At 37.7% G+C, this 24,783-nt stretch overlaps 1 protein-coding gene across 2 annotated transcripts in view; it reads left to right on the forward strand.

Annotated features, from left to right (window-relative positions):
* Mrtfa (myocardin related transcription factor A) overlaps window positions 1-24,783 on the forward strand; it is a 111,806-nt gene that overhangs the window by 12,730 nt on the left and 74,293 nt on the right. The gene's annotated exons all lie outside the window — the stretch shown is intronic.

Consider the following 24,783-nt stretch of genomic DNA (forward strand, 5'->3'; position numbering starts at 1 on the left):
ATCTGTAGTGTTTTCCTGTTTCAGAGCTAAAAGATTTGTACAAGTGGCATTTGGGGACCTCTTCCTCATCCACTGGCCTCACTTAAAGGAGAAGAAGACTCCTTGGTTCTGGCAGAATTGATCTCCCTGTTCTCCTTGGGGATCACTTAAGTAGTATGTTTTCAGACCCAGATAGGCATCAGTCAAAGAAGGATCAGATACTGTCAAGTTAAGTCTTTTGGATGGGGAAGGAGCAGACAGGAAGGATACTGCCATCATTTTGTTCTTTCTGGTTTTACATATACAGCCATTATGAGTCACTTATTGAAGTTTTCTGTTCATATATGCTATGTATTTCAGGTTGCCTTTCCTTTTCCTTTTCCTTCCACAAATCTGTTGAGCTTTGTGTTCTAAACAAGAGAGTATACTTATCTGAATGTTTCCCATCTGTCTTTGATGAAATAACTCCCAGTTAAACTGACTTGGATTTTTTCTCCTGTCTATATTTCAGTTCTCTGCTATGTGTGGGCAACTGCATATTTTATCTTGAGGTATAGATTTTAGCATTTGAACTGTCTTTTCCTCCTTTGGTCACCTTGTTAATTATAGATCATCTCAGTCTAGTAACTTTTTGTAGCAAAGTTAAAAGATTGTTTTCCCCTGGTAGTCTCAGTGTTCTCAGCCCTGAAAGGGAATGAGAGGTACTCAATATTTTCTTGTTTAAGAACTGTTTTTCCTTGGACATATGTTGGGCAGGCTAGTTACCCATCTGTTGAATCAGCTTCTTCATAAAACTTTCAAGGGACAATTGTATGTAAGACAAGTATGGATGAAATTGACAAAGGTGTTAGATACAGGTGGAACCAAAGGTCTGCCAAGAAGAGTATGTACATGGACTTTTTTCTTTTGCCTTGTATTCATAAAAACAGAGAAACTGGGTATAGGAAGGAGTAATGACAAACTGACATCTCAAGTCATTCTGAAATGTTCAAAAACTTTGATAATGTTTTGGTTTTGTCAGATTGTTACCATTTTGTTCTGAAATACAGTGGCCATAAACTGGATTGTAAAAGTAATATGACAGCCATCGAGGAACACACTTGTGTTAGGAAATGAAAAGCTTGTGTTATAAAAATTTGGCAAACAAAAAGCCAGTGATTCTTTTGAAAAGCCAAGCCATTTAGACCTTATCCAGGTGAGCCATACATGTTCTAGCAGTAGAGTATCTGTACTTCCATGAATATAAGCTTTATAGGTGAAACTACTGTTGCATATTTTAAAAGTAACTAAATCCCTTTAGACAGAATTTAAGATGCAGAATTTTTACTGTAAATCAGACTTTAAGATACTGAATGTGATAGCAAAGTTTCAGGGTACCTCGTGCACTGTTTAACAGTTTTCATTCATTTGGAGCTCAGAAATTTTGGTGAGACCTACTTGTGTATCTGTAAAGGTTTTCATCGTCTTCATTGCTTGGCTCTTACTGATGCTTTGGATCCAGTTAGATGCTGCCTTTCTGGGAAACCCGTCTCAGAATAATTACCCTTCTCCTTTCTACAGTAACACCTTTACTATATACATGAATTATCATTTCTACATGTCTTCTTATTTAGATTATTAGTTTCTCAAGGGTATTATATTCATCTGTATGTTGACTTCTGATGTTGGCATAGGATAGACACTTAGTATTTTTTTTTAAGAATTATGAAATTTGTCTTGGTGTACTTCCCTTAATATATAGGTTTATTCTTCAAAGTATTTTGAGATCTTTTCTTGCATTAAGAAAGGAATCCTCTAACCACAATCCTGATTTTAGCCAGTCCTTGCCCAAAGCAGGTGCTGTTGAAAACATGACTTTCAAAATTGAAATTCTTTTACGTAGAAGAATGTGCAGTGTGCCCTGAGTGCCTGTGTTATATATTGTTAGACAGATCTAAGTGTTCTGATTAAGACATTGCTATGGAAACTTACCTAGATCATTATTTATTTTTTTTTTTTAAAGAGAGAGTGAGAGAAGAGAGAGAGAGAGAGTTTTAATATTTATTTTTTAGTTCTCAGCGGACACAACATCTTTGTTGGTATGTGGTGCTGAGGATCGAACCCAGGCCACACGCATGCCAGGCGAGCGCACTACCGCTTGAGCCACATCCCCAGCCCTTACCTAGATCATTATAATAAGAAAATGAATGATCCGAGATGGGCAGTATAGAACTTTTGAAGCCAGACAAAGGGATACTGGGACACAGCATTGACTCTGGGGTCTTTTAGAGTGGAGGAGTGCTAGGGCTTGGCTCTGGACAACTAGTATGTGAGACTGTGACTAGGCAAGGCACTGTTCTTGTATCCAGCCAGTAAAATTCTCTCAGCTTCCACCTCTACAACAGTCGGGCATTTCACTTATAGAAAAAAGGACTAGGACAGTTTCCTAGCTGAACTTTGATCCCACCATACATGCTTGATTTTGATGAGGCACAGTTGGGAAATCAGTTTATTTTTTCCTGTCTTCTGTGCACATATGTGTGCACACCCACCACTTGTCTGCATAGGATATCTCTGGAAGGACCATAAGAAATGGGAACAGTGGCTGCCTCAGGGAAGGGGCATGGAGAGGTGGAGAACTGGAATGGAAGAGACTTTTTTTTTTTTTTAAGACATAGGCAAGATTTTATTTAGGAAATTCTGCTTGGTCCAGGAGGGAGACAACATATGGTGGGCAAAAACCTCAGATTGACCCAAACAAAGGACAAACATGCACAGTTTCTATGGCATCTATGGATTAGGTAGGAACTCCATCTCTTGATGTCTTCATATATGGAGGTGGGATTTCATCTTGCTTATTAATCACATGTCACATTGCTATCTTAAGTCTCCACTTAGAGGTAGGAAGAGACTTTTTGTTCCATGAAACAATTGAGTCCTCTTTTAAGTTTACTATTATTGGGGGATACTCCATAATATAAAAGAACACATAGAGCATTATTAGATATGTAAAATCTGACCCAAACCCATGGATCCTATCATCCAACTTAAGAAGTAGAACAGACTAACACACTGAAGTCCTTTAATTATACTCTTGACTATTGCCTCAGAATTATGTTTTGGTTTTAACTTTATTTCTTTTCAAGATTTTATATTTTCTATTACATGCATATTATATATTAAAAAATATTCATTAATAATTTTTAAAAGTCTCTTCAGTCTCCTAATTCTCTCATTCTCTGGTGTCTGTGGACTTAATTCCTACAGGTTTCTTTAATGTCTACTTCCCTGGTCATTATAGTTTGCCTCTGAACTATGTTTTAAAATAGTATGGACTGGAGAGAGGTCAGTGATAATTAATAAAGTCCTCAAGGCAAAAAGGAAAAATCATGGGCAGGTAAGTTTTTCATTTTTTGCTAGGGAGTTAAATCTTCTTTTATTAATTTTTATATCTTACAGCAGAATGCATTACAATTCATATTACACATATAGAGCAACAATTTTTCATATCTGGTTGTATACAAAGTATATTCATACCATTCGTGTCTTCATACATGTACTTTGGATAATGATGTCCATCACATTCCAACATCATTTGTAACCTCCCACCCCTCTGCCCTATCTAGAGTTCATCTATTCTTCCCTTGCACCCCCTCCCTACCCCGCTGTGAATCAGCCTCCTTGTATCAGAGAAAACATTTGGCATTTGTTTTTTGGGGATTGGCTAACTTCACTTAGCATTATCTTCTCCAACACCATCCACTTACCTGAAGATACCATGATTTTACTCCCTTATTGCTTTTAGCATTTATTTTTTTTTTTTAGGATTGGCTAACTTCACTTAGCATTATCTTCTCCAACTCCATCCACTTACCTGCAAATACCATGATTTTATTCCCTTATTGCTGAGTAATATTCCATTGTGTATATATGCCACATTTTTTTTTTATGCATTCATGTACTGAAGGACATTGAGGTTGGTTTCACAGTTTAGTTATTGTGAATTGTGCTGCTATAAACATTGATGTGGCTGTGTCCCTGTAGTTTGCTTTTTAAAAATGTTTATTTTTTTTTTTTTTAAAAAAGATGGGCACAATATCTTCATTTATTTATTTTTATGTGGTGCTGAGGATTGAACCCAGTACCTCACAAGTGTAAGACAAGTGCTCTACACCTAAGCTATGACCCCACCCCCTAGTATGCTGTTTTTAAGTCCTTTGGGTATAGACTGAGGAGAGGGATGGCTGGTCAAATGGTGGCTCCGTTCCCAATTTTCCAAGGAATCTCCATATTGCTTTCCATATTGGCTGCACCAATTTGCAGTCCCTCCAGCAATGTATGAGTGTGCCTTTTCCCCCACATCCTCACTAACACTCGATGTTTGGAGTTAAATCTTTTCAAAGTAGCTTCCCTGTGTCCTCCAGCCTCCAGTCCTGTTGGGGTTCATATTGCTCGGAGGTGCATAAAGCTGATGAAAAACTTTAGAATCATTAATATCACCTGTTTTTTGGATCTCTTAATATTCTAAAATTAATGTGGACTTAAAAAAATTCATACTTTTGCTTATACTTAAGGGGTTTTAGAGTTTGAAGGAAACTCAGGTATTTCCTTGCCCTCCCCTTTACTTCAGATGAGGCAATTGGCCCATTGAGGTTAATTTATTTCCTGAAGTCACATGATTAATTAGTGGTGGAGGGAGAATTCATTTCCTTTACTCCCATGCCAGTATTTTTTCTGCTGTAATATTTTTATAAAGAAATTATCAAACTCCTCTAATATATGAGGCTGTTGCTAATTTTCCCCCAGAAATCTTGGTTCTCCTTGTAGTTTTCCATTGCAGGTTTCTATCACTACTCAGAGTAACTCACATCTTAAGAGGTAGAGATGAAAACCAGTGCTGGGTGTTCACTTCCCACCCTCTGGGGACTGTGGTCGGCAGTAATTCTCGGCTGGGACTTTGTCTTGCTGTGTCTTCTCTGACTGGGTGATCTCATACCTTGACGATGATCTCAGAAGACAGGTAGGCAGACAGACAGTTGTTGTCATCAGTATTCTGACTTACATCTTACTGCCTCTTCTCTGAATCATTGATTTATCTGGGGTCCCCTTAGAGTTAAGATCCAGATGAAAGGAATTTGAATTCATCTCCGTCTTCCTCTTTTTTCTCACCTCCTTTTTGTTTCCTTTTGTATGAGGCAAGCTGTTAAGACCATGAACCACAGTTTTAGCTGCATTAAAACAGTGCCAAATTAAATGAAGATGAGATTCATACAGTCTTGGTTTTTTTTGGCACTTCACTTTTATGATTACCACATGCATTATTTCTTATAGAATTTCCTTTATAATAACAAGGAAAAATAATTAAAAAACAAAAACAAAAACAAAACCCTGTGCTCCCATGAGCGCCAAAACTCCAATTTTGTTTGATTTGTAAAGCTAAAGGGCAGTATCTGACTGAGCTCATGGTGTCAGAGGTCTGGGGCATTTTTTTTTAATATTAATTTTTTAGTTGTAGTTAGACATAATACTTTTATTTTATTTATTTTTAGGTAGTGCTGAGGATCGAACCCAGGGCCTCATGCGTGCTAGACGAGCATTCTACTGCTGAGCCACAACCCCAGCCTCTGGGGCATTCTTAATATCATACAAAATCACAGAAATGGGTGGTGATGGCCATGGGGTAAATACAGAGGGCCTAGAAGAGAGGAAATTAACTATATTAGTAAAAATAAACTCAGTAGTGAAATTTTATAGAGTTTCAGAGTTTAACAAGTCTTGATCTTTACTACATACAGCTCAGCATTATCTGTAGCTTCACAATTTACAGAGGAAACTGAAGCTCCAAAGCTAGCCTTAGCAATTAGTGAGGCTCTGAGCAACTTAGTGAGACCCTGTCTCTAAATAAAATATAAAAACACAGGAGATTTGGCTCAGTGGTAAAGTGCTCCTGGGTTCAATCCCCTGTACCAAAAACAAAAACAAAAACAGCTTAACGGAACAGGGGTATAAATTCATAAATTCAAACACTTTAACTACTACTACTACTACTTACTTACATGATCCATTTAAAATTAAAGTCAGGTCATATCACTCAGAACCTGTCACTGGCTATCAGTGACAGAAAAGCCCAAGTCCTGGGCTGGGGATGTGGCTCAAGCGATAGCGCGCTCGCCTGGCATGCGTGGGGCCCGGGTTCGATCCTCAGCACCACATACCAACAAAGATGTTGTGTCCGCCGAAAACTAAAAAACAAATATTAAAAAAAAAATTCTCTCTCTCTCCTCTCTCATTCTCTCTTTAAAAAATATATATATATATATATTAAAAAAAAAAAAAAGTAAAGCCCAAGTCCTTATCATGCTCTGCCCCATATCCCTGAACTCCCCTACTCTGTCTCCTCCCCTCCCTCTTTCCCATCCTTGCTTGTTTTACACCAGCCATGTTGGTATTGCTGTCCCTGACACCTTAGCTCCTGTTTAGGACTTTTGGACTTGTCATTCCTGGAGTGCTGTTCCCTGAGCAGCTTCATGAGTTGCCCCCAACTCCCTTACATTATTGTTCAAGTGGTTCTTTTTCAGTTAGGCCTTTCTTAAATATCCTATTTTGTTTTATTTTATTTTTTGGTACTGGGGATTGAACCCAGGGGCACTTAACCACAGAGCCACATCCCCAGCCCTTTTTAATATTTTATTTAGAAGCAGGGTCTTGCTAAATTGCCGAGACTAGCTTTGAACTCATGATCTTCCTGCCTCCTGCCTTATAGCCTCCCGAGCCTCTGGGATTATAGGCATGCGCTACCGTGCTCGGCTGCAATGCAGTTTTTAAAAGCTACCTGATTATGATTTCTGAATAGATGAATGAGGAATAGGATATGATTTACTAAAAGGTAAATTTCCATATGTTAGAAATTTGCAAAAGTGTATTTTTTAAAAGAAAACAATTGTTATTTTTCTTAACATTATTTATGCTAGCAGATAGTGGGTATATTATTTTTTAAAGAGATAACATATTTTAAATGTTTTCAGTTTTAAATGCTAATGTAAATATTGATATATGTGACTGACATAAACACAAGCTCTTTGAAGTCTTTAGAAATTATAAGAGGCCCTGACACCAAAAAGTTTGAGAAGTACAGGTATAAGGAACTGACTGGAAGCCAGATTTCCTAGCTTTGCCACTGTGTGACCATACCTCTCTGTGCCTGTTACTTTATCCATGAAATAGTAATACTAACAATACCTATCTCAGGAACTCGTTTTAAGTATTAATGAGTTAATATATGTAAAATGTTTATAACAATTCATAAATTCAAGTACTATACTACTATATAGTAGTGACACATAGTAAGGCTTTATTTTTATTTTTTTAATGTTATTGTATATAATAACATTATTATAGTTGGTGGTTGGGATTTTGAGTACTGTTAGATGCAGATAGTTACCAGAATCAGGAGGCACCACAGCTTTGTAGGTTCAAACAGCAATTCTTTATTCCCGATCTCACACCAACCTCCACACACGTTCAGGGGCAATTCCAAAATGTCCGATCCCAAATCCTACTCCACGAGGCTTTTTCCAAATCCCATTTTAATCTCACGAGAACTCAATGGGAACAAGCAGCAGGAACACCCTAATCCCAGCATTAATAATCTTCAACCTCAACTTCCCTAAAACTCCTATGGTCACGCCCTAAACCCAAGGACGGAGATACTTCCTGCAGGAATACACCCTAATCCTGGATCCACCCTGGTGATTGAGCAGGGTCACCTTTCTCAAACACACAAGCCAGGTCGCAGCAAATTTCCAAGGCAAGTCCATTTAACATGGGGTACACTGGCAAGGATTACGATGCGTCATACCTACTTGGTAATGGCCCTCAGCACACAATACTTTTATTTTCTTTATTTTTATGTGGTGCTGAGGATGGAACCCAGTTCCTCACATGTGCTAGGCAAGCGCTCTGCCACTGAGGCACAACCCCAGCCCCTGTTTCTTTTTTTAAAATAAGGATGTTCAAAGCTGCTTTATGTGTAATAGGAAAAAAAGTAAAACAGAAGCAACTTAAATTTTAGCAGTTGGAGATTAGCTAAATAACTATGATGCCTTTATATGATTAAATACTAATGTAGCCGTCAAGTTTTTTTTTTTTTAATATTTATTTACTTATTTATTTATTTTTTAGTTTTCGGCAGACACAACATCTTTGTATGTGGTGCTGAGGATCGAACCCTGGCCGCACGCATGCCAGGCGAGCGCGCTACTGCTTAAGCCACATCCCCAGCCCGCCGTCAAGTTTTTAAAGAAAAAATGTCTTCTGATTCTCCTTGTAATTCTAAAGAATGTCAGTTTTAAATGCTTTATACCAGAATGTTGGTGGCTGTCTCTGGGTACTGGTATTTCACAGGCTATTTTTTTTCTCTTCCTTTGGATTTTTCTTTATCTTTCTGATTATCTGCAATGCGCATGCGTTTTTGTATTCAGTAAAAACCCATATTAAAGTGTGCGTGTGTGTGTGTGTGTGTGTGTGTGTGTGTGTGTGTGAGTGTGAGAGAGAGAGAGAGAGAGTTGGATATAGAGAGATGCATATCAACACAGGTGTGGTTAAAGAAGAAGAAAATGGTGTTTGGGGTTAGGGGCTAGACTGTTGATCTGGAATCTCAGCAGTCACAATGCTCCATTGACCAAACAGTGTGTGGTAAGGAGGCAAATCTGTCTCATTAAGCTATTCCCTTTGACTAGTTTGTATAAACCCTTCCACATCTTTGCCTTTGTTTCTGTTTTGTAAGACTTATTGAAATTTATCTCTGCAGTGCTTTTGTTAGGCCATATTCTTGGCAAAGCTGTGGATCTTTCCTGTGTATACTAACTTACTCTCATTTTGAACCTTTCAGAAGTTTTTTGTTTTTTTTTTTTAGAGATGTTGATGGACCTTTATTTTATTCATTTATACTGAAGATCGAACCCAGTGCCTCACGCATGCTAGGCAAGTGCTGTACCACTGAGCCACAAATCTAGCCCCCCTTTCAGAAGTTTTTATAAATTAAAAAACACTTATTCTTTTTTTTTTTTTAATTATTTTTAGTTGTAGTTGGACACAATACCTTTATTTTGTCTATTTTTATGTGGTACTGAGGATCTAACCCAGGGCCTTGCACATGCTAGGTGAGTGCTCCACTACTGAGCCACAACCCCAACCTGTATTCTTTTGTTTTTGATGGTAAGAATAATCCAACCTCTTGTAGGCATAAAATGGTGGCATTAGTATAAATTTTTTTAAGAGAGAGAGAGAGAGAATGAATTTTAATATTTATTTTTTAGTTATCGGTGGACACAACATCTTTGTATGTGGTGCTGAGGATTGAATCTGGCATGCCAGGCGAGCGCGCTACCGCTTGAGCCACATCCCCATCCCCTAAAATTGTTTTAATTATTTGAAAATTCATTTCCATAATATGTTTTGTTTTATGACCCTAGGGTAAGTGTGAAAAATTCTCTTAATAATCCATGTAATTTTTGTCAGAAAGCCAAAATTCATATTACCTATCTTTGCCTTATAAATAGGCTCTTGAGCCCTTAAGTTGAAGAATTAAAATTTCAGTTACATTAACCTTCATTTTTCTGAACTGTTCTCTGTTAGTGTATTTTCTTGAAAAGCAGTTAAATTATATTCCTCAAATCAGTGCCATAAGACGAATTTATGACATATTTGATTGTGTAAGGTATTGAAAATTTTTGGTGTTAATATTAATTAGGCTACACAAACAGGTACTGTGACACCATCTTTCTAAATCTTTGCTACCCAAAGTATGTTCCAGGAACCAGTTACATCTTTACTGCCTTGGAGTATGAGTTCACCCCAGACATACAGGTCAGAACCTGCATTTTAACAAAAAACCCACAAAGTAAAGTTAAGAAATACTATTTGAACAGATATTTTTATTGACTTTGTTTTTGAATCGAACAGATAAAATAAAAAAAAATTTGTTGATGAATTCCTATCAAGAAACAATAAATGTCAGGAATAGGACACTTACACACTTTTCACACTTACCCTAGGGTCATAAAACAAAACACATTATGGAAATGCATTTTCAAATAATTAAAACAATTTTATATTACTGCCATCATCTTATGCCTACAAGAAGTTGGATTCTTCTTACCATCAAAAACAAAAGAATACAGGTTGGGGTTGTGGCTCAGTAGTGGAGCACTCACCTAGCATGTGCAAGGCCCTGGGTTAGATCCTCAGCACCACAGTAATTGGAAGGATTGTTTGATGCCTAATTGGTATAGAAGTGTGGGGGAAGACGGGAGGCAACAATCAAGGAAACCTGCACCTATCACAGTGCTGCTCTAGGTTAGAGAAATGTTTAGAGTTTGAGTTTTTTTTTTTTTTTTTTTTTTTTGCAGAGAAAGAACATAGGCCCGTTTTTGTAAGATATTCTAGAATATTTGGGAAAGGAGCTTAAAGATGACCTGATAACAGCTTAAAGATAACCTTCATTTAACAGATGAACAAACTGAGGACTGAGAATGTTAAGTGACTTACTCGGGATCCCAGAGCATGAACTCCTAGTGACCTGATGATGTTCAATGTTCTGATCTATTCATGTCCTGTGCTTCCCTTGTGTTGCTTAACGCCGGGGTTTTTTTTAGTTGATTCTGTTGAGTTGAAACCATAATGAACAATTATTTGAGAATAGATTAATATATTTCAGCATATTGGACAATTATTTGAGAATAAATCAACACATCTCAGCATATTGGGAAAATGACAGTTCACACTTTTCCTCTCATGTGAACTCATGTAATAGCTTCAGAAAAATATGATGCCCTGTTGTCTGGAAGGTGAACTGTTGCTGCCATGAACTAGTGAAGCTGGCTGCCCAGTCCTGTGCTCTTGTAGTTGGGAAGAGGGAGAGGATTTTCTGTTCTTCTGAAATGGCAGGATTGTTTAGGGCAGTGGTTTTGAGTGTTCATGTGTATGCTTATTTTATTTTTCTTTTCAATTCTGGCTTAAATAAAAGTTTATAAATCAGGATAGAACTGGCTATCTGTATGGGGAAAAAATTGATCCTTATTGCACACCAAACTTGAAAATTCATTTTACATTTTAGACATAAATGTACAAGTTAAAGGGCTTGTAAGCATGAATTATAAAATTTAGTTAAGTTGAACATTATTAAGTTTAAACACATTTTTCCCTCTTGGTATGTTGTTGAGTATGTTAAATCAGTATTGCATTGCTGTGACCAAAATACTTGACAAAAATGTCAATTATTAGAGAAAGGAAGATTTACTTTGGCTCACAGTTTCAGAGGTTTAGCCCACTCAGTTGTTCTGGGCCAAGGTGAGGCAGGACATTGTGGCCGAAGGGTGTGATGGAGCAGAGCTATTTAACTCACTGAGGCCAAGAAGCAGAGAGAGGAGAAGGGGTTACAGGGCAGATGCACCCTTCCAGTGCGTGTCCCTGATGACCCACTCTTCCAGAACGCTCACTGTACCTGCCTGTTGTTACCACCAGTTAGTCCATTCAAACTAGGACAGACTGATTAGGTCACAGCTCTCACAATCCAATCATTTTACTTCTGAATATTCTCCCAGTAGCACAGAGGCTTTTGAGATACACCTGGTATCCAAACCATAACATTGAAAAAATGAAAGACATTGTTGAGAAAAGAAAAAGGCAAGCAGTGGAACAGGAAAAGATATTTACAATACTATATATATTTGACCAAGGGCTTATATTGAGAATTTGTTTTTTTAAAAAAAAAACTCTTAAAACTCAGTAAGAAGATACCCTAATAAAAAGTGGGCACAAGACTTGATCAGATACTTCAAAAAAAAAAAAAAAATATATATATATATATATATGACCAACAAGCATATGAAAAGATGCTAAAAATTTATTTGTCCCCTGAGGGGTGCAATTTAAAACCAGACTGTGCTACTACTGCATGCCCACTAGAATAGTTAAAACCAAAAAAACTGGTAATGCCATACTTGCCAGTTTGTTGGCAAGTATGTGGAGCAGTGTGGACTCTTGGGTTCTCAGCTGGTAGAATGTTAAATGTCATGTAATCACTTTGGAAAACAATTTGGCAGTTTCTTATAGAGTTAAGCATATTTAACATATAACCCAGCAATCCTGTTTCTAGCTATCACGAAAGAGTCATGGAAACATGTATACATTTGTACAAAGAGTTAAAGCTACTTTATTTTTAAAGACTCTAAACTGGAAACAACTAAGATGCAACCAGTAGGTGAATGGATAAATTATAGTCTGTTCATGAGTGAGAAGTAAGAAAGAATTTGGTTTTTCTTGCAGTGCTAGGATTTGAACTCAAATTATCATACATTCCAGCAAGCACTCTACTGTTGAGCCATATTCTCAACCCTTTGGTACAGCAATAAATTGAAATACCTGCTAGCAATAGAAATGAACAGATTGGTACTAATGCACATGTTTTGATGAATTTCAAAAATACTACAGTGCTGTAATCCAGCTACTTGGGAAGCTGAGGCCAGAGAATCTAAAGTTTGAGGCTAGTCAGAGAAGCTTAACCAGACCCTGTGTCAAAATGTAAAGAGCTGGGAATGTAGCTAAGAGATAGAGCACTTGCATGTATGAGGCTCTGGATTCAATTCCCAACACTGAAAAACAAAACACAGAAAACTTTATATGGAATGCAAGAAGTCTGTCTCAAATAAACAGTCACACTGAATGATACCATTTAAATAACATTACAATATTCTTAAAAATGCAGGCTGTGGAGCACTCAGGAATTAAAAAGAAAAACAAAGCAAGCAAACAAACAAACAAACAAAAAAAACCCTATTGATAAGGAGAACACCCTGAATTACTCCCAGTAGACTTACACTGATTTAAAAAAAGCCAACATGATGGGGATGGAGCATGGTGGTAAAATGCCCCTGGGTTCAATCTCTAGAACGAACAAATAAAAAATGCACCAATCCTGAAAAGTTGTATACTATATGATTCCATTTGTATAACTCTTAAAATGACAAAACTACAAAGAGGGATTACTGATTGGTGGTTATCAGGAGTTAAATGTGTTGTGGAGCTGGGAGGGAAGTGTTATCAAAGGTTAACACTGATGGGGTGGAACTCTTTGTATCTCCATTACATATATGTCAGTATTAATGCCCTGATTGTAATATTGCACTGTAGTTTTGCAGTATGTTATCACTGGGAGAAACTGAGTAAAGGATACATGGGATCTCTCTATTATTTCTTATAGCTGCCAGGTGAATCTATAATTAGCTCATACAGTTTAATTAAAAAAATTCAGTTTGGCAGCTCTTCACAAAACAAAAACAGGCCGTATGAGCTAGCAGTTCCATTCCTAGACATATACTGAAGAAAATTGAAACATTTGTCCATGCAAAACTTATGCACAAATGTTCACAGCAGCATTATTCATAATAGCAAAAAGTGGAAACAGCCCAAATGTCCATCAGTTTATGAGTAAATAAAGTGTGGTATACTCATTGAATGGAACATTATTTAGCCACAAAGAGGAATGAAGTGCCTGTATCTATGCAGTAAAATGAGTGAACTTTAAAATATTGTGAAATGTAAAAGAAGATGGACATGAAAGACTACATATGATTCCATTTATATAAATGTTCAAAACAGGCAAATCCATAGAGGCAGAAAGTAGATTAGTGGTTGCCAGGGGCTGTGGGGGCCAGGGTTGGCAGGGATGGAGAGTGACTGCTGATGGAAAATGTTCTGGAATTAGATACTGGTGACGGTTATACAACTTTGTAAGTTTGCTACTATCTACTAAATTATGCACTTTAGGTGAATTGTGTGGTATGAAAATTAGATCTCAATTTTTAAATATAGAGCAAAGAATTGCAGGTTTCTCCACAGTGACAGATGGAAGATTAGAGGAGGAGAAATTGATTATAAAGGGGCTTAAGGAACTTCAGGGGTCAGAAAGGTTGTATCTTTTGATTGTCCTTGTGATTACATAGCTGTACATATCCCTGCCAGAATGCACTGAACTATATACCTATATAGAATTCAATAAAGTATTTTTAAAACTTATAAAATTATCTCCATTTGTTGTAAGTTTAAAGTGACTTTTAGGTTCAGATACTATTATTTCTTCCCAATACAAGGGTCACAATGAAAATTAATTTGACTCTGACTTCTGTTGCTAATTTCTATTGCTACTCTTTTCTGTTTAGTTTCTGTTTAGTGAAACTAGGTTGGTTAATTTCTGTCAGACTGTGCCCTTGTGCCTTTGAACTAGCATGGTTGAGCTCTGCTTTTCAAAACCCATGAGTGGGTGTGATTGTTCTACAGTTTTTTTAAGTTTATGGAACATTCTATTGCTTTTATTTTTTTTTCCCTTTGTGTTCAACTGAAAAATGTCCTATTTGATATATAAACTCAGGGTGATTACATCTGCCATCACCCTTTGGAGCACTCTGAGCTAATTTAGGCACCAGGAGATTGGAATTAAAATGACTCCCCATGGAAGTAAGCAGGAGGAGAGGGGGAGGTAACAGGATGAGGTAATGTTAAAAAAAAAAAAAAAAGAAAAGAAAGAAAGAAAAGAAAAAAAAGGCAACAAAAACCAACCCTGTGAACTTCTTTCCCACCTACATTGCTTCTGTTTCCCAACCCTAATCTCTTGCCAGGTAGCAGTCTAAATAAAATGTTGCACAACCCCTGCAAGCTTTAAGAGTTCTTCTAGAAGGCAGTCTCTGAGAAGAACCAGCTCTGTAGGTGGCCCCTGAGTTTTTTCTCTGAGGTTTCCTTCTCCCTCATTCACCTACCCTCACTCATTTCTTGGGTCCTGCTATGCCTCAACTCATTTAAAGTTCTGCCACACAGGTGGACAGATTTTTAAATGCATACGTGAGGTAGCCTTATATTTAAAAACAACTTTACTGAAAGAGACCAAGGGTGGGGGTGGGGTGCGGCAGAAAGACTGACCCTCCCCCAAAGCATAAAAGAAAGAAATTTATAGAATATAGAATTCTAAGTAGATTTTGTAAGAATTCAAGAAAAAATATAAAAATATTTAAAATAGTAATAGTTAATACTTAATTAGGGTTTACTATGTGTGGAGAGGAAAAAGATAATCACTATTTCTTTCTTCTTCTTTTTTCCTTTAATGTGCCACTACTTTCAAACTTCATTTCTCACCAAATGGGTGACCTGTAGTTTAACTCGGTTTCATAATGGTTCCATCCCCAGATTACTCACTACCCCTCTTTGACTTAGCTACAAATCAGAATTTCCCACAGTTCCCTGCTCAGGTTTGGATCATTTGCTAGAATAGCTCATAGAACTCAGGAGGACACATTACTTATACTTAGGTTTACTATCAAGAATACAACTCAGGCCTGTAATCCCAATGACTCGGGAGGCTGAGGCAGGAGGATCACGAGTTCAAAGCCAGCTTCAGCAGAAGCAAGGTACTGAGTAACTGAGTGAGATCCTGTCTGTAAATAAAATACAAAATAGGGCTTGGGATGTTGCTAAGAGCCATAGCCAAGTAATAATGATGCATGGCATTTTTGGTTGAAAGGTGACGCCAGCAAGCCATTGAGATGATATGATTATGTTAAGATCTGCATTCAAATGGATATTAGACCCCTGCTGTCCACCTCTCGGGAATCCTGGAGAGTTCCCATTGTTGGGGAAGTGCGGTAGGAGGGATTTCCTGTTGGTGTGTGTGTCCCGGAGAATGCTGTGTGTGTGGGTCAGCGTATTTCCTGGGAGCATACAGGGCATTGGTAGGAGTTTCAAAAATAAAGTTTGTTCCTGTTTGAGTGGCTCCTGATTTTGTGCCCAGCCAGACTGCGGCAGGATGTGGCTCAGTGACCAAGTGCCCCTGAATTCAATCCCTGGTACACCCCTCTTCCCCCCGAAAAGAGAATACCACTCAGATGCTGCTCATTGGAGGAGATATCCAGGGCATAGTAGGGTTACACCTGAACTTCCATGGCTTCTCTGGGTATTCCAGTTTACCGACCTGGAAGTTCATTAAACACTGCCCTGAATTTTTATGAATTAACTTACTGGCTATTGGTGGTTAAAACCCTCTACCCTTTCAGGAATTCAAGAGTAGAGCCTAGAGTTTCAATTCACCAATCACATGATTGACTCCGCTTGTTACCAGTCTCCCATTTTATGGCTTTCCAAAGTTACTGCATTAATATAATCCCAGGTAGGAAGAAAGGGGCTTGTTGTGAATAACAAAAGATGCTCCTTGTCAGTCAAGGTGTCATATACCTAAAATCCCAACTACTCCCTGTAGTCCCAGCTACTTTGTAGGCCAATGCAGAAAGATCACAAGTTCTAGGCCAACATCTCTTAAGATTTAAAAGAGCTGGGTGTGGTGGCGCATGCCTGTAATCCCAGCAACTCAGGAGGCTAAAGCAGGAGGATCTTGAGTTCAAAGCCAGCCTCAGCAACTTAGTGAGGCCCTAAGCAACTCAGCAAGACTCTGTCTTTAAATAAAATATATAAAAGGGCTGGGGATGTGGCTCAGTGGTTAAGTGCCCCTGGGTTCAATCCCTGGCACACACACACACAAAAAAAAGGATTTAAAAGAGAAGAACTGAGATTGTGGTTATATCTCAGTGGTAGAGCACTCACCCAGCATGTGTGAAGTACCCCCACACGTACACACAAAAGACTGTCCTTTCACCTTTATTGCTCTTATCACCTAGGAAATTCTGAGCTCCAACTATTTGGAGCTCTGTGCCAGGAATAGAGATAAATACCAAATATATATTTCTTATTATAAATCACAGTATCACAATATGCCAGCCAGTATTCCAGGGTCTTTAACTCACTCTCTTTTTTTTAAAGTTTTTTTTTTTTTTTTAGATGTCAATGGACCTTTATTTTATTTATTGTTACATGGTGCTGAGAATCGAACCCAGTGCCTCACATGTGCTAGGCAAGCACTCTGCTACTGAGCCACAACCCCAGCCCTCTTAAACTCTCTTAATCCTTACAACTATATGAGAAGGGTGCTCTATAATCCCATTTTACTGAAGAGGAAATTGAGGGACAGAGTGGATCTGAAACTTGTTCCATATCGTACACCCAGTAAGTGTTAGAGCCAGCCTTGCACCCAAGTGTGTTATGGCTTTATGCTCTTTACCACCCACACTATGTTTCCTGTTATGCCAACCTTAAGCCCTTTTTCCTGTAATAATGATATGGTAGCTTTTGGTAGGTGCTTCTGAGTTATCTAGGTTCCATTGTTTTTTTTTTTTTTTCCCAGTACAAGCCTACCTGTGTTTTTTGATCTCCTCCTCTTCCCCCTACCCTTTTTTTAAACACCTGTCCAGAAAACTACAACATGAAAATAACATTGAAAACAAACAAATGCACAAAAACCCTCTAACCTTTTTTCTTTTTTAGAATACCTATATTTTAAAATTCTGTTGTCTTACGCCTCATTTCTACATTAGGGACAGCATTAAAAAAAAATTTTTTTTGATCCTACGTAGAAATAAGCCTGTATATGATAAGCCCTTACCTTTATTTGGAAGCGTCCTTGTTTTCTGCAGTGACTCTTGTACCTGTTCACAAGGATTTTTGAATTATATTTCGGTAAGATTTCTAACTTGCACCCATGGCCAAAGCCAGTGTCATGTGTTTGAAACTAAGCAAAACCTCTCAAGCATCTTGCCATAGATGTGCATTAGAATTTTTTTCTGACGTAACACATAGTTCTGTGAGTTGGAATTAAATTTAAACCTGTGTATCTTTAGAGTGTGAACATGTGCTATGTGAAGGACTTTGTTGGCACTGGTTAGAAAATAAGATTCCTTGCTTCCTGAACCCTCTTTTCTTCTGAGAAGCTTTGAGAAACTTCTAAACATCTGAGTTTTATATCTGCTAAGTTAGCATGAGATGTTTGCAAATAGTCTTCCCTTAGCTTTATCCTGAAGATCCTCTTGCATTTAGGCTTTTGGTCAAATGATTCAATGTTAGTAAGTTTGTGATTAATCCCAATGTTTTCCTAAAAACATTCAGACTAAGGTAGTTAGTTTGAATGTTTTTAGGAAATTTCGTAAATTTGAAGAAAGAAAAAGTATATTTTTCCATGTCCTCATAGAATTTGACACATGCTGAATATTGCATGAAAGGTGTTTGAGAGTCTAGAAGAAAATGTGCTTCCCACATGCATGGGGATAAAATTCTGGTTTAGATAGTTTAGAATAAAACTTTATTTCCTGCTTATTCTTTAGGTCTCAGAGAGTATCTTTCTACCTCAGGTTTTCTCATACCTTCTCATGCTCACTGTCTTCATTGTAGTTACATTTTGAGATTATATGTTTGTTTATGAATTTTGTTTGTTGCTTCTTTTCCTCACTAGATTGTAAATTCTACAAAGGCAGATCTCTCTCTGTTATTGATGTTATTGTTTTACCTATTTATGTACAGCATCTATCTAGGTGCTTGATACTTAAATGTTGCATAAATGCATGTTAGTGAATGAATGAAGTGAACATGAAATATTGGAGATATTGGGAAAAAGAAAGTTACCCCATTCTGTATCCAGGTCCCCATCCCAGTATTTGTTCAGATTAACATTTCCCTGAGGAGTAAGTACAAACCATCTTGCTAATGGTGGCTCTTTAATTCCTTTATAAAATTTAGAGGGCCACTTTTTAAAAATTCTGATTTGTTATATATGACAGCAGAATTCATTACAATTCATATTATGCATATAGAGCACAATTTTTCATGTTTCTGATTGTACACAAAGTAGAGTCACATCATTTACGTCTTCATACACATACTTAGGGTGCTGATGTCCATCTCATTCCACCATCTTTCCTATCCCCATGCCCCCTCCCTTTCCCTCCCTCTCCTTTGCTCTATATAGAGTCCATCTAATCCTCCTATGCTATCCCCAGCCCCATTATGAATTAGCATCCTTGCATCAGAGAAAACATTTGGCATGTTTTTTTGGGATTGGCTAACTTTACTTAGCATTATATTCTTCAACTCCATTCATTTACCTGCAAATGCCATGATTTTATTCTCTTTTAATGCTGAATAGAATTCTATTGTGTATATATACCACATTTTCTTTATCCATTCATCAACTGATAGGCATCTAGGTTGGTTCCAAAGTTTAGCTATTGTGAATTGTGCTGCTGTAAACATTGATGTGGCTGTGTCCCTGTAGTATGTTGTTTTTAAGTCCTTTGTTTATAGACCAAGGAGTGGGATAGCTGGATCAAAAAGTGGTTCCAATCCCAGTTTACCAAGGAATCTCCATACTGCTTTCCATATTGGCTGCACCCATTTGCAGTCCCACCAGCAATGTATGAGAGTGCCTTTCCCCACACATCCTCGCCAATACTTATTGTTGTTTGTACTCTTGATAGCTGTCATTCTGACTGGAGTGAGGTGAAATCTTAGAGTAGTTTTTCTTTTTTTTTTTTTCTTAGAGAGAGAGTTTTTTTAATATTTATTTTTTTAGTTTTCGGCAGACACAACATCTTTGTTTGTATGTGGTGCTGAGGATTGAACCCGGGCCGCACGCATGCCAGGCGAGTGCACTACCACTTGAGCCACATCCCCAGCCCATTAGAGTAGTTTTGATTTGCATTTCTCAATTGCTGGAGATGTTGAACATTTTCTCATATATTTGTTGATTGATTATATATCATCTTCTGAGAAGTATCTGTTTAGTTCCTTGGCCCATTTATTGATTGGGTTATTTGAATTTTTTTGATATTTAGATTTTTGAGTTCCTTATATATCCTAGAGATTAGTACTCTGTCTGATGTGTGTTTGGTAAAAATTTGCTCCCAAAATGTAGGCTCTCTATTCACTTTACTGATTGTTTCTTTTGCTGAGAAGAAGCTTTTTACTTTGAATCCATCCCATTTATTGATTCTTGATTTTAACTCTTACACTATAGGAGTCTTATTAAGGAAATTGGAGCCTAATCCGACATGATGGAGATTTGGGCTTACTTTTTTTTATAATAGGTACAGTGTCTCTGGTTTAATTCCTGGGTCCTTGATCCACTTTGAGTTGAGTTTTGTGCATGGTGAAAGATAAGGATTTAATTTCATTTTGTTGCATATGGATTTCCAGTTTTCCCAACACCATTTATTGAGGCTATCTTTTCTCCAATGTATGTTTTTGGCACTTTTGTCTAATATAAGATAACTGTATTTATGTGGGTTTGTCTCTGTCTCCTCTATTCTGTACTATTGGTCTACAAGTCTATTTTGGTGCCAGTACCACACTATTTTTGTTACTATTGCTCTGTAGCATAGTTTAAGGTCTGATATAGTGATGCTACTTACTTCACTGTTCTTGCTAAGGATTGCTTTACCTATTCTGGGTCTCTTATTTTTCCATATGAATTTCATGACTTCTTTTTGTATTTCTGTGAGGAATGCCATTGGAATTTTGATAAGAATTGCATTAAATCTGTATAATGCTTTTGGTAGTATGGTCATTTTGACAATATTAATTCTGCCTATCCAAGAACAAGGTAGATATATTCATCTTCTAAGGTCTTCTTTAATTTCTTTCTTCAGAGTTCTGTTGTTTTTGTTGTAGAGGTCTTTCACCTCTCTTGTTGATTCCCAAGTCCCCCCCACCCCCAGGCTATTGTAAGTGGGGTAGTTTTCCTTATTTCCCTTTCAGAGGGTCTGTCACTGATATATAGAAATGCCTGTGATTTATGGGTGTTGATTTTGCATTCTGTTACTTTTCTGAATTCATGTATTAGTTCTAGAAGTTTTCTGATGGAATTATTTGGGTCTCCTAGGTATAGAATCATATCATCAGCAAATAATGCTAATTTGAGTTCTTCTTTTTCTATCCATATCCCTTTAATTTCTTTCATCTGTCTAATTGCTCTGGCTAGTGTATCAAGAACTATGTGGGCTGGGGATGTGGCTCAAGCGGTAGCGCGCTCGCCTGGCATACGTGTGGCCTGGGTTCAATCCTCAGCACCACATACAAACAAAGATGTTGTGTCTGCCGAAAACTAAAAAATAAGTATTAAAAAAATTCTCTCTCCCTAAAAACAACAACAACAAAAAAGAACTATGTTAAATAGAAGTGGTGAAAGAGGGCTTCCCTGTCTTGTTCCAGTTTTTAAAGAGATAGAGGCCCACTTTTTTTTTTTTAAGCCATCTCTAACTTCCCTTCATTGATTTTTAAAAAGCATGATTCTCAGTTTTTGTGAAATTGTAAAGATACAGTGTTTGTATCCATATCACTAGATACACCTCTGCTCAGGGTTGAACCAAGAACGGTCTCATTTCAGGCAAGGGGCTAACAAATGTTTGGAGGCACTGTGTATTTTAGCTTATTGATTAGGGCTTTGAATTTTTTCTTTTTAATGTACCTAGATTTGTCCAGGCTTTTGGAGAATCTTTATACCATATTTAAGACTGACCAATTTTTACTAAAATGTCAAGTGTTTTTTTTGAAGATCAAATCTTACGGTCAAACCAAGAGTTTTAATGTCCTAATACTCCTGCTTCTTGTCCACTGATAATTATTGCTTGCATCTCAGAGTACTTTTGAGGTTAAGATTGACAATTTTTGTGAGATATATGGTGCTCCTGAAAGCTTGTGGCTTAGTGTACTTAGTTTCAAAAATTGTTTTCATAAGGATGTGAGACAGCTCTAAACTTGGTGTGCTGGTAGTGGGATTAAAGTACCACAAACAGACTTAACTTCTTGGAAAACTTCTCTTTCTTCTAATTCTTTCTTTTGTTACTTCTAAGCATTCTAAATTGTCTTTGTTCTTTGGAGGTGCTTAGGAATTTCTCTTCATAGCAAAAGAGTTAAATAAGATTTAGAAAATTTATACTTTAACAAATCTTCTTGTAAACTATTCCTGAAAAAGATGGATCAGTTAAAATTTACAAATTACTCTTAAATGCAGATTGCTAAGTGGTGGTGTTACGGGTATGAGTTTCTTGGCTTTTCAGGATGTCATCCTTTTTAGTCCTGGAGCTAAATATCAAGAGGCTACATGTTCAACCATAAAATTTTAGCCTCTGCCAGCATTACATCAGCTCCACAAAACCTCATTGGCTAATTATCTCCTGGGACTAGGACATGGATTTGGCTGCTTGTGAAAGCTGCTTTTTCCAATTTCTCCCTTCCTGGCTGTGACATATCCCAAAGGAATGAGGTTGAGAAATCATCATCATCTTTTGAAAGCTTCAACTTCTCATTCCCACAGCGGTTCTCATGGCCAGGGATAGAAGATTCCTTCTTTCAATTGAAGAGTCCCTTTTAGAAGATGATGTATTCTTTAAGCAGTGACCAAGGAAAGGCTGGGGGCAAGAGACCTCATTAGGTCTGATTCTAGGTGATTGTCTACAAGGACAAGGATGCTAGTGCTTTTACTAGGATCTTCTTTATATTACCAAAGCGAGCTGAAAGACTAAAACTGGAACCATATAGGTATTCATCATCTGTGTCAGCTGACATTTGGTATGAGAACTAGGATTGTCATTTAACATCTCCTTTAATAAGCGCCCTTAAAATAACTTTCTTGAGGATAACCTTGGTTTGTAAAAAGAGCTGCCTGACCTCAAGCAATCACCTTACTCTCTTTTAGCCTCAGTTTTTATATCCTTAAAATATAGTACCTTCCTTATCTTCCACAAAAGGTATTGTAGGGATGGAATGAGATAGCACTTGTGAACAATTTCACCAGGGTCACCAGTGACCTATTATTTACTTTATCCAGTGGGTCTGACCCACTTTAGTTCTCCTCTTACCTGATCTTTCTTTACTGTATGGCCCAATTCAATGCTGTCCCCTCTTCATTTGGTCCTATTCAGGGTTCTTTGCCTAAAGCCTAAGCATAAAATAAATTTTATTGGAAGAGTACTGAATAATGCACAGCCTTACCAGGAAAACGGATGAAGACTGGATAACAAAGTTCAGAAAATGAACAGAAACTGAATAAGGCAGAGCCTAGTGAAAACCATGTTGTGCTACCAGCCTTCTGAGGACTGCTCTCTGGATTTTCTGCCACTGCTGCTTCCCTGGTTTCCAGTGAATCCCTGCTGCTGTTGGCACTGCCACCAATAGACACTTGCCACAATGCCAGGGATAATTGATTATGTTTCTGCCTTCGCATCATTTCCTTAGTAGTTGAAGTCCCAGATAGGAAGATCTGATTAGCGGAATGTAGGTTATATATTTGTGAGCTAGAGTCCTGGAAGCTGAGTGAAGGAGTATCTATTATTTCAGTTGCTATAGTAGAAAGGAGGGCCTGTCTTCCCTCTTCTTAGAATTTCCCCCAAAAGGAAGGTACTGGGCAGCTAAACCAGAGACAGCGGTTTCTCTATGTCTGGCCTTCTGCATTTCAGGCCACTGTTCACTCTCTTACAGTTTGTGTTCAGCCTTGTCTTTGACAGTTTTTCTCTTCAGTCTACATATTCTCCCTAACAATTTTATTCCAAACTGTGGCTTCATCTACCATGTATTGAGTAATGTGTGTCCCTTTATCTTTAGCCCTGACCTAGTTCCCAGAGTTCTGGATTTGGTTAACCCACTGATTTTCCCACCTGGACTTCTAGATAACTCATACATTTAAAGCCAATGCCTCCATTCCCCAGGTCTGCATTCCCTAACTTGGCACCAGTTGCCCTAACCGGAAAGCTAGCACTTGCCTTTGATTCCTCTTTCCAGTATGCCTCACATCTATCTGACTTCCTCTTCTTTGTCCTCTCCCATTTTATGTCACTGCCCTGGATCACATTCTCATCATTTCTGGGTAGGTTTTAAAAAATTTTAATATCCATCTTATTGGTCTCCCTGCTTAAAGCCTACCTCTTCTCCACCCTATCCTTCATTCAGCTGCTGAAGATACTTTGAAATCATTTTATTTTCCTCCTCAGAATTCTTCTCTTTGTTTTAAAAAACTGTTGAATTTGACTGTTTGGTCTCTCACTATTTTGTCATTCCTTGCCACTTTCAACCTCATGATCTCCGGCAGTACTGACCAGCTTTTGGTTTCTAGAGTAGTTGATGCCCTTTTATTTTATTTTTGTATTCCTTTGTGTATCATCTTTTTGTGGGGTGGATAGGTACTAGAGACTGAACCCAGGGCCTCATGTATGCTAAGCACGTGCTAGACCACTGAGCTACACCCTCAAATCCCTCTTGCATATAATCTTGCCTCTGCCTTGACCATTCATTCCTTGCTGTGCTTGTCAGCCTGCTGGCTTATACTTATCCTTCAAATCTCAAATCAAGTGCTGCTGCTTCAGAGACTCATGTTTGTCTTCCTTCCCCTGGAAATCTCCATGTCCTATCTCATGTGCTCTCCTTATGTTTGGCACATTCCACCACAGAGCAGTTGTTTCAATCTATTGTTCCTAGCAGGTCTCATCATAGGAAGGAAATTCCTTGAAAGCACAGATGGTATCAACACATAGCAGTATATAATAATTTTTATTTAAGGGCCAAATGAATGCAAACACTTCGAGAAATAAAGCACTCTACAGATGTGACAATATTTCCATCATTGGCATTTTATTGTCATTTCTAACTCTAAAATCATTAAATTCTTTTTCACTCTTAAAGTTCTATAATCTATGAATCAGTTCCTGGGAGACAGTTCTGATTTTATTTTGTTCTCTTATCTTTCTGCAGGTGGCTAGAGATCCAAGAATCCTGTCAGCCTATCATATAATTTTGATTTCTCTATGCAACCTTATATTCTTTCTCTGAGAAGTTGATTATATGTAGTTTCCTTTGACTTTCACAACCTAACATACAATTTAGTCCTAAATAGTGATTTACTTCATG

This window comes from Urocitellus parryii, chromosome 5 (genome assembly GCF_045843805.1).
Source record: "Urocitellus parryii isolate mUroPar1 chromosome 5, mUroPar1.hap1, whole genome shotgun sequence".
Classification (NCBI taxonomy): domain Eukaryota; kingdom Metazoa; phylum Chordata; class Mammalia; order Rodentia; family Sciuridae; genus Urocitellus; species Urocitellus parryii.